The 11,245-nt window shown below is 37.7% G+C and overlaps 1 protein-coding gene across 1 annotated transcript in view; it reads right to left on the bottom strand.

The window, feature by feature from the left end:
- The window catches only part of TRIM24 (tripartite motif containing 24), a 45,711-nt gene that overhangs the window by 22,513 nt on the left and 11,953 nt on the right, over window positions 1-11,245 (bottom strand). The window lies entirely within an intron of this gene.

Here is an 11,245-nt window from a genome sequence, read left to right as displayed (position 1 = left end):
CAGCTGTAATCTAATCGCCTTAATTGGCAGATTCGCACCCCCTATTGCTCATTATTATCAAGGCAGGAATCCGGCTGGCAGTGAGGAGGCGAGTGTACGAGCGCACTCCACTCCGGACCGCAGTAAACCGCGCTCGCTGGTCGCGCGTACGTTCGCGCTTCCAGCGATCGCGGATTTTATTGATGAATCGGGGGCATTGTGTACATAAGATGAATAACATGGATGTAAAGGGCCCCTACTGTTCCCGCTAAACTCCAAACCAACCAAACTATAGTACAGAAGTATAGAATTTACATTACAGAATTACAATCTGCAGTTAGCTTGACATAATTTGGGATTGTAAATAATTCAAAACAGCCTATAATTTCAAAGTGGTAAAAAATAAAAAACACACAATTACAAAAAGAAAAATTGAAAAAAAAAATACAGATTGCAAAAATATCTACCCCCTTTGGTGTGAAACTCCTTTGTAAACTCTGATACAAACAGACTGTTTTTCACATAATTAGTTGAATGGAGTTCAAACATGTGCAATTAAAGAGTCACATGATGTAAGAATAAATGCACCTATATTAGGAAGGCCCCAGGATTTATTAGAAAACATCAAAACAATTTGGGAGGAGAATTTTGTAATAAATCAAGGCTGGGTTTTTAAAGAAAAAAACCCTCAAACTGTAATCTGAGTACATTTTAGAAGAAAAAAAATGGAAACATTGCTCATGTCAAACCCACTTAAGTATTAGGTGAACTTGACACAAACTGCTTTCTGTGTAGAAAATGTCAGCACCCCTCAACCTAAGAGCTCCATAATCAGGTTGTGATACTTTTCCATTGTGTTCTCCCCAGATCTTTTTAGCTGGGTGCACCACCTGGCACTTTTCAGTAACATTCTAGTTGTTTTCAGTTGGTTACTGCAAAACTGGGTCGCGATGCAGGAGCACTGGACTGTTGGAGCATATTACAAAGATGATGAAAAATGGGTCATACCAGGGGGGTAGGCTGTAGAAATCCAAAACAATTATAGGGGTTACGGGATTCTTATGGCAATAAGTGGGAACTTTACATTTTTCACATGTAAGCCACCCACTTTTTCACCACCTGGCTACAGCTTCTCGCCACCTGGCAGAAAAAATACATTTCTAGAGAATGTGGAGAGGGAAAAAAAAAATCAACACAACGGATGGAGACAAATATAGGGCAGGTGTAGAGGAAAAGGTGTAGAGGAAAAACTGGTTTAGGTAAGATAGCCAAGAATGGTATGAGAAGTTCCTGGCTTTGCCCCCTTCTAGATGAAATAGATATATCGAGTGTGGGGGCATACGACAGCCTAATATCTTAGTATGTAACTGTGCAAATATCAGGTCTTTGCGACTCTTAAAACTGTTTTTTCTTTTAGTGAGAAGCTGTGATGGCAGAGGCACAAGCAAGTTTCACATCGTTGGAGTTACGGGCCATCAGGAAATTTTTGTTTCTCCAGGGAAAGTTGGCAAAGGACATTCACACTGAGATGTCACAAACACTGGGGGAGAAGTGTCCTTCCTACAGCACTGTCAAAACCTGGATATCTTGTTTCAAGACTGGGCATTTCACCGTTGAAGATGAACCCCGCAGTGGGCGACCCCCCAACCTCAACTGACCCGGCAACCTGCGATGCTGTCCATGAGCTAATTATTGAGGACCGGTGAATATCCCCAGGTTTGCCCAGATACTTGACATCTCATGGGAGCGTGTTGCATTTATCACCACTATCCTGTTTGAACAGTGATCAGAACGAGATGAAGCATCCAAGCTGTTTTGGCCCATTTTGAAGCTGCACAGGACTTTTTGGCTAGGTTAGTGACTGAGGATGAAACCTGGCTCCACCATTTATGATCCTGAAACCAAGGAACAGTCAAAGGAGGGCGCCACAGCGAGTCCCGTGGCCGAAGAAGTTCCGAACTCAAAAATCGGCCAAAAAAAGTCATGGCATCCGTTTTCTGGGACAAAGACGGTATTCTCTTGGTGGAGTACCTACCTCAGGGCTCTAGTATCACCATACAAGATTAAACGCCGTGGAAAGTTGACCAAAGGGATCCTTTTTTTGCAGGACAATGCACCTGTGCACACGTCCAATGTTGTGGCTGCCAAATTGAACAACCCTGAAATTCCAATTGGTCCACCATCCCCCCCTACCCACCTGACCTGGCCCCTTAGGACTATTATCTGTTACCTAATTTAAAGAAACACCTGAACGGGCAACGTTTTGAGGACATTTCGGACGTCAAATATGTTGCTGAGAGCTGGTTTGAGGCCCAACAAAAGGACTTTTATTTGAACGGTCTAGAAAGGCTGCAACTACGCTGTCCCAAGTGCATCAGTCTCGGGGGGTATAATGTTGAATAAATGTGTTAAATCATAATTCACCCCGTGTGTATATATATATATATATATATATATATATATATATATATATATATATACATACACACACACATATATATATATATACACGATCAGCTACAAAGTCAGCTTACTGCCTATAGGAAAACTCCATATACCATGATTCTTTGTATGTGGGCATGGTCCCATGATTCGTTTACTTTAAAATGGGCATTTACACTTGTGGTCTGAGCTATTTACATTACAATGGGGTGGCTACAAATGAAAACATTCTGAATGGAGCATGAATTGTAGCCACAACTATTAGGGTTGCAGGACTAATTTAACACATTTTTAGAACAGTAGTTTAAAATGTACTATTAAGACATAGGACAAATAAGGTCCTTTTTTGTTTGTTTTTGACTTTAGTAAGACTTTAAAGGCAACCTTTCTCAACCATTTCTCTAGTGGTTGAACTTGATGGACTTATGTCTATTTTCAACCTATGTAACTTTGTACAATGTAAATTTTGAACATGGGGGAAGAACCCTTGAAATAAACTTTCGGGTCTTCAGAGAGCCAATGCTATAATTACTATATCAGCTCACAGTATATTAGTATGGTGGTCTTTAGAAAGAATTATCACGACTCAAGGAACCCTTGCAAACTCTGAAGGAATCCTGATCAAGAAACGATCCTTTAAGGTTAACATTCTAGCAAAACAACAATCTACCGTGTTTCCCCGAAAATAAGACCTACCCCGAAAGTAAGACCTAGCACTATTTTGTAAACCTGCCCTAATATAAGACCTACCCCGAAAATAAGACCTAGGAGAAAAATTAAAAAGGTAAATTAAAAAAGTACTCACCGAGACAGCTCCAGATATCTGATCCTGCGTGTGTGTCCTTTATGCTGGCTGCAGCGTGTGTGTCTCTGATGCTGGCTGCAGGGCGTGTCTATTCCTGAGCCAAACTGAAAGTAAAAAGCCTGCACTGAACAAGGAAGCAAGCTGCTGATCCCTGCCCTAACAGAGATCCCTGCACTTAATTACGGGTAAGTGATCAGAAGGGGACAATGGAGTCAATGGAATAGAGTGATCAGAAGGGGACAGTCATTTCATAGTGATCAGAAGGGGACAATCATTTCAAAGTGATCAGAAGGGGACAATCATTGCACAGAGTGATCAGAAGGGGACAGTCAATGGCATAGAGTGATCAGAAGGGGAATTTGAACGGCACATGAGTGATCAGAAGGGGACAATCAATGGAACATGAGTGACTTTCAACAATAAATGTGTACTGTAGTCTTCTTTATGGAAAAATAAGACATCCCCTGAAAATAAGACCTAGTGTGTTTTTGGGAGCCAAAAAAAATATAAGACAGTGTCTTATTTTCGGGGAAACACGGTATCAACAAAGTTATGACTTACAGTCAATAAAAGCCCAAGTCTCAATCTAAGGGAGAATTTGTGGAAAGACCTAAAATCTAACCAACCGTCCCTATAAATCCTTGTCGACTTACACTTCAACTGTAAGAAAAATTGTCAAATCATTTAAAACATTTACACAACTCAAACATAAAAACACGCACAGTATGTCTTTAGCAAAAATACAGCTTATGATTATTTTTTTCAGGCTGGATGGAAAATTGCACTTTAGCCTCACTTGGGATTACAATTACTAAGCAAATGTAAAACATCAGAAACAAATCAGTATTGGTAATTGTGCAGTAAACTGACACCAACAGCTCATTTGTGAAAAAAATATTGCAATCTAGGAATCACGCTGCGACAAACAAGCCTGTTGGATGAAAGCACAATGCGTCATTAATTTATTCCCAAAGCATCTGGGCAAACTAACTTTAATTTCTTACTTCAAACAATCCAAAGCAAGCTTTTAAAATGAAGCACATCGGGAAGGAGCTTGTATGATTTTGCCAAGTATATATGGTAATAAGTGTTACAACAAATATTTGTGAATCATTATAATTCAGTCTTTTCATTTTTTTTTTTTTTTTTTTTACAGGGAAGCAAAAGAAATGTAGAAACCAAGCACTTGAGGTGAGGGTAATGAACTCTTCCTTTTTTTGTTACCTTCCTTTCACCAAAGTAGTTTATTCGAATAGAGTAGGGAAGAGTTAAATCCCTGTAGGGGTATTTTTTTTACCATCTGTCTAATACTTGGAGAGTTTTTATCTCACTTCCTGTTGATTCAGCAGGACAGGAAGTGAAGAAAAATCTTTTAAAATTGAGGTAAATCTCCTTTAGGCCAAGTGGAAACTTTCCCTTTAATCCTATTCAGGCAAAAATAAAACATTTTTGGACTTTTCTTTTTTTTAATCACAGGGACAATGATAATCAGGATATTAAGGAGAATCTACCCCGTGGGAGTACGGACAATAAAATACTGATACTTCCCTCCCCGGAAAAAAGGTTTTGGCTACACATACGCTTAGCAAGATAAACATTCGAAGATAATTAGGAAAACTAAATATATTCCTAATTTACATATAAAAAAAATAAAGCCTAATTAGTAAGCAGAATCTGCACGATAGAAGAATTTGCTGCTTTGAACCATAAGACTGTTCAGTTCAAAAGAATTTTAAAGAAACCACTTTAAAAATTGTGTACAAACAGGATTTTTCTCTTTTTATTATAACAATAAATCCTGCAACATTGTTGCATTTATTATTAGTTGTTTGATTGTTACTTTAGTCTTTGCAGTGAGCTTGCTGATTGGTGATGAAAGTGCTGCAGTACATGGTCTGAGGCCAATGTGCGAGTCAGTCACGTTTCCATTAATACTCAAGACTGTCGGCTCCAGAGAACCGGCTCAAACTGGTTTCAGCTGGATGAGACAGAAAAAAAATCCAGACTCAACGTGACTCTCAGCTTAAACAGGTCAAACCATTCACTTGGAATGGGGGGAGGAGGGATTGCAGCCTAATACCACAAACTAAGACCACATTTATCTAGACACCACTGCAATTATTTTAGTGGAAAATTTACAAAGCTGCTACCATCCACTGCAATAAAGAAAATTGCTATAGGCCAAAATAAATTACTGCATGGCATTAATCTTGCTGGAAAGCTTTGAAGAGCCGTGGAAAGAATTGTGCAAGAAGGCAGGGAAAAAAAATTGGACATATAACCCAATTATAGTTCAACGATATTGGTATTGTGGATCACGGCGCCACAAGGAAAGGGAAATAATTATGTATCCGAGTACAATTCTACACCTGTGCTACCAAATAAAATCAAGGCTCCGATACAAGCTACTGCAACATTTACTTTAAAACATATCCTTTTTTTTTTTTTTTTTTTTTATAAACAGTGGTTTAGTTTTGTTTTTTTCTCTTCCATAGAAAGGATGTATACTGAATAGAGACAAACAGATTTATCACAAAATTAACTAAATTTTTATGTATAGTTTAACTTAAATATAGGTCTTTATTTGAAAGTCTTTGACCCCGGTAGTGTGTAATCGTTCTTTTTTGCTCTTAAAGTCATTACAGGGGCTGCAAATCAGCTCTCCGGGTTTCAACGTCTCTGCTGATCAGTGACCAATCAGAGGCAGGAGAAGTGGTAATGTAGGGAAGACCGGAAAAAAACTCCCCAATGCTCTCTGTCGTCATTTCTTTTAAAGAAGAGCACAGTCACCCTTATTATGTCAAGTGCCACACATAGTTCTCATTACTCTCTTCCATTTACTGTATTCAGGACAAGTCTCTCTCCTGTGTTAACAAACCTAAAGTTTACTCTGTACCCCGCTTACCTACACTGAGCTTGTTCCCCAGACATTATTACCAGTTCTCCTCTGACAATGCTTATAGCACAATAAAACACAACCTTAGCTCCTTTGTATTGTGTTTGTACTTCCATAGCACAGGAGGTACAAACCTGTAGTACCATAACTCACTGAACACGTTTTAGGACACCACCAACAATACATTTAACAGATGTCTGCGTGACAAACAGCACGACAGCAGAAAATTAAACTCCATCTGATTTGATGAGAAAATACTAACAAGGGAGAGAAACGTGTACACTTGTGCAGGACCAAACCTATTTAGTAAGTTAGCAATCATTTAAGGTTCACTGTACAACCCAAAGGCCCCTGACCCACTTACGCTACTAGAAGAATGACAACAGATTGCAAACACTGCAGTTTCAAGTGCCTTACTGTACTCAACCTTTAGAGGTTTTTTATACATACACGTTATCATCCATCCGGCAGAGATTAATGAAGAACAGTTTTTACCAGGTAAAGCAGACTGTTAGAGAATTGTAAAGCGCTGTCATAGGAAACAGTGTACACTGCACAAATATTTGTTGGGTTTTTACTGCTGGGGTGTTTACCAGACAATAAGTTTGAGAATTTCTGGAATGATATACACTTTAAAGGGGTCTATTCTATGCATTCACCTATAAATGCTGGATACTCATTTAAATTGAGAAAGCCACTCGCATGAACGAGAATATGAAAGAAAAAAAAGGTTCCTGTTGAATGTGAGGACTACTAGATTACCTTTACATCCAGATAATTGTAAAACTCTATTTCTTTTTCTCTATCTTTGTTTTAAGCCATTTACCTGGAGTTCAACTTTAAGATCACCTCTGGTAAAGACCTACCAAGAATACACTGGGTCTTTAAATCTAAAAAATTATTCTATTCTATCCAACCCATTTTTCATCTTTTCCAGAAGTTTAAGAGAAAAAAAAATTAGCAAAAAAGGACAAGCAGAACCGTGCCAGGGATGCTGCCGTTTCATCCCAAAGGAAAATCAGGAAATGCGGGAACAAGATGCACTAGAAACTCTTCCTTCCTTGTGGCTTGGATGCTGTCCATGCTTACTGTCACTTTAGCCTCATTGAAAAGCTTGCAATACAACCAAAAAAACTGAACAAATACTGTGGAAAGGATTGTTGGCATAAAATGATAGTTTCAACCTTTAATTAAAATGTTCATATAAGGGCAATTAACTTCTTATAAATCACATAAACAAGGTTAATTTGTATGCTAGCCATGAAAAAATAAATCATTCTTTGGTCCAAATCATTAAACTAGTGAATGGGTCCTGTAAGGGTCAGTTGTGACCTAATGGATGACATCACAGATTTATGTTGTTCTTGTACACTTCCAGGAATTAGAGGTATTATGATAGGACTGCAAACATTGGGTTACAGAAAAACCCAATCTAAATTTTGGTCTACTAAATCTGTAGACAGGTGTCTAAAATCCGATTTCTGACTGCAAAGCCATTATTATTCCTTACAGGAAGCCGATGTGTCCCAGATTCCTACAAATCATAAAAAGCTTCTAGAGAGCACTCAGAACAGACCGTGTCCCAGTTTCCAATCCAGGACAGCAATACTTGACTGAGGAAAAAATCAAAAAAAGCTATTCCAGCATCAATCAGTAAGACAGAAAGGTGATTTTTGTCAGCTACTGGATTGCTGGTGTCCTTGCTCCATATATCCACTCCAGAAATGCTATGTCCAAACCAGAGTTCAGATAATCCTGGTCATGATGTCATAATTCATTATTCCTTTATGAGAAAATAAATTTTCTAATTGTAAATATCGGGCTCCAAAAGGTTTAAACACTTGCATTTATTATAAAATTTACTAACACAACCTTATCCTCCAGGAAAGTCAAAGCTTTCCAGACTACTAAAATGCTTACCCCTGTGATACTGAATGGCCTTCCATGTGGTCCTATATAGTCAAGGTTTGCATGGAAGTGGTGGTGTGAAAGGGCAATTAGTTACAACAAGTTACATTATACCTCATTCACATCCTGCATCACACCAACAGAGTTTTGCCAAGACTGGGTAATGACATTGTGGTAGCCGTAAAAAGGGAGCCAATGTAGTTTGTTAGTGGATAGCTAAGTAACTAGAAATATATAAAAAAAAAAAATAACGGGGTAATTTATTTTTCTAACAAATCTGCAATTTACTACATGGGAGGGATGAGTGTTTTAAGGGATAGTTTTCTAGCTTGTCTGGAGAAAAGCAGTCAAGTTTGGGCTCGAAAGAAAAGCAAACAATTGAACAAAATATAAGATTAGAAAATCATGAAGGTTCTACTAATCTAGGAGGGGCAATGCCTGTACATATACCACATATACCCAAAGTAGTAGACATGGATATCAGCAATATTATACATATAAAACAAAAAAAAAAAAAAAATCAGGGACCGGTATCACCTCTTCATGACTAACACACTATGTGAAAAAGTTAAACTAGCAGGGTATAGGAAAGAAAAACATAACTGTATCCAATGACCTAACCATTCACATGTTTGTTAGCCCCAAAAACGAGCCCCTGATACATAGTATTGATTCTTTTATATCGTGCAAAAGACACACTGCTAAATAGAATAGAAGGTTTTGACTCAAGTGTATGAAAACCTTACTATGTAACTATGTCATTTTAAGTCAGGTTGAAAAATGACCATCAAGTCCATCAAGTTCAACCACTAGGGGAATAAACATATCCCAGATATAAAAAAAACTATGGGCATGGTTGGTCCAGAGGAAGGCAAAAAAAATTCCTGGTGCAATTTGCTTCAACAGGGAAAAACGAATTCCTTCCCGATTCCATAAGGCAATCGAATTTTCTCTGGATCAACGGTCTCCGTTATCTTTACTATACCCAGTTATATTCTGTGCTTCTAGAAAAGCATCCAGCATTTTCTTAATGCAATCTATAGTAGTTGCTAAAACTACTTCCTGAGGGAGCGGATTCCACATTTTTACTTACAGTGAAAAATCCCTTCCTTACCCGGAGATTAAATTTTTTTTTCTCCAGACGCAAAACTGAAATGCTTTTGTTGTTTTCCTTTGTAACTGTCAAACCTAATATATGAAGATCTTGGCAGAACTTTCCACCATACAGCGTTTAGAGCCGACAACACTAAACATTGACAGTAAAATCCTGGGCGTTGCTAGTGTGTAGTGCTTTTTGCTACATTGAAAAATACAAGATGTCATGCTGACATCACAGGCACAGAAACATGGTCGGCCCTGACATTTTATTTAAATATACTAATAGTAGTAAAGAGTACAGTTCCTGTAAATACAGTTACCTGATTTACCACAAGCCGGTTTTTAATGTTAGGTAATATAAGGGACCTTTCTATCTTCATCAGTAGGCAACCATATAAGCCTAGAGCTGCCAAAAAAGCTTTTAGTTCCAAAGCTTTCTTATAACGCTGATCTTTTTGTAGGTAGCAGCTGGCTCCTTTCTTACCCACAAGCCTGCAAAAAGCATAAAGGTTATAATTACAGGTTACTTTGTTTATGGCTTAACAACAACAGCAGCATCATTAGTGCTTCTGTGAAAGTTTCATCTGTCATAAGATAACTGCATGGGGCACTGCATGTACAGAAGGTGCAGGAAGTGCAACTTCTCTCATAACTCTGATCATGTGATTACCGCAACACCGGCTTAGAAACAAAGAAGTACATATATACAATAGCTATTTGGAAAGTGGTGCATTTAAAAATGAAATCTTTCATTTATGTCCAAAACCAGCAATAAAACAGGTCAATACCTTTTTTTTTTTTTTTTGAGGAGTTAAGTAAAATGGTCCCTACATTTTCCTAAGCTGAATCAATCAATTTAGCAAGTCATAAGAAAAAGTTCACTCTCTTTCAATTCAAGGTTTTTGTGTTTCTGGACATCAAAAAATATAATTTGGTCCCGTTAGGTCTTTAAAGTAGGGAACAAAAACACATGACATATTACACCGTTATGCACTATGCTGTGTAATTAACAATGACTAACCCATAATAAAGAGGCAGTGGGTGAAAAACAAAATAAATAAAGTACAACCCTGTCACTTCTAACAGAATTATAAAGGTAAGTAGCAGTCACAAGTTACTATTTAAATGCCACGGACTAATCGATCAGCATGAACATGTCTGTAAAAGTTTTGGAAGTTTGCTGGTCTGTTGCATTCAGGTGTGTGTTACCACAAGGCCAAAGAGGAAAGACATCAGACAAGCAATTTTTATGTATGATTATTTTTGCTGTGCAATCTGGGAAGGGTTATATGGCTATTTCCAAACAATATGAATGTATGAAAATGTTAAACTTCATGGCAGTATAATTAGAAAAAGACTGGACAGACTCTTACTGAACTGTGTAATGTGCCTCCTGATGTTTTTTTACGCTTATTTGATTTTTTTTTTCTAAAATCTAAAAATAAAAATTGTTTACAAAAAGAAAAAGGCTGGACCAGTATACTTTGTTTGGAAGGAGTATCAGGGGAAAGCCTATTTTCTCTAAAAAAGAAGATGGCAACCAGCATGATTTAGGTTTGAAAAGTTCTATCCAAGCAATCCACATGTCCAGACCTCGACCCAACTGAAATGCTGTGGAAGACTCTTAAAAGAGCTGTGCATAAATGAATGTAAAGATGAGAGGGTGGATATACAATCTACTGAATTATGGGGTAAACTTAGTTTATCAGACATGGTTTCTCCATTCAAGTTAAATAACCACTGACAAGGTTGATTAGTATTTTCTTTTAAAAAGTAAACTATTTTTGTATTAATTGTACTTTTGTTAAAGCTGATCTCCAGGCAGATATTTGTGGCAGGAACTACAGCAGCTCTATAATGGTTATTAAATAAAAACTGTATTTCATGTATTGTAGGCAAGTGTAAGTACTTGTTCTTGACATAATTTAGCCTATCCTTGTAAAGGAAAGTTTAGGACGGTAATGGAAAAGCGGAACAAAAAGTCAGACAAGTGTAGTAAAGTGCAATAAGCATGCCAATAGGACAAAACAGCAAAATGACAGAGGTAGTCAGTTTGACGCTTCTCTTTTCAATGTTTTGTCACAAGGGGGATAAGATCCGAAAGGTACAAAAAAAAA

The sequence above is a fragment of the Pyxicephalus adspersus genome, chromosome 2 (assembly GCF_032062135.1).
Source record: "Pyxicephalus adspersus chromosome 2, UCB_Pads_2.0, whole genome shotgun sequence".
Taxonomy (NCBI): domain Eukaryota; kingdom Metazoa; phylum Chordata; class Amphibia; order Anura; family Pyxicephalidae; genus Pyxicephalus; species Pyxicephalus adspersus.
This window is presented reverse-complemented; position numbering and strand designations above follow the sequence as displayed.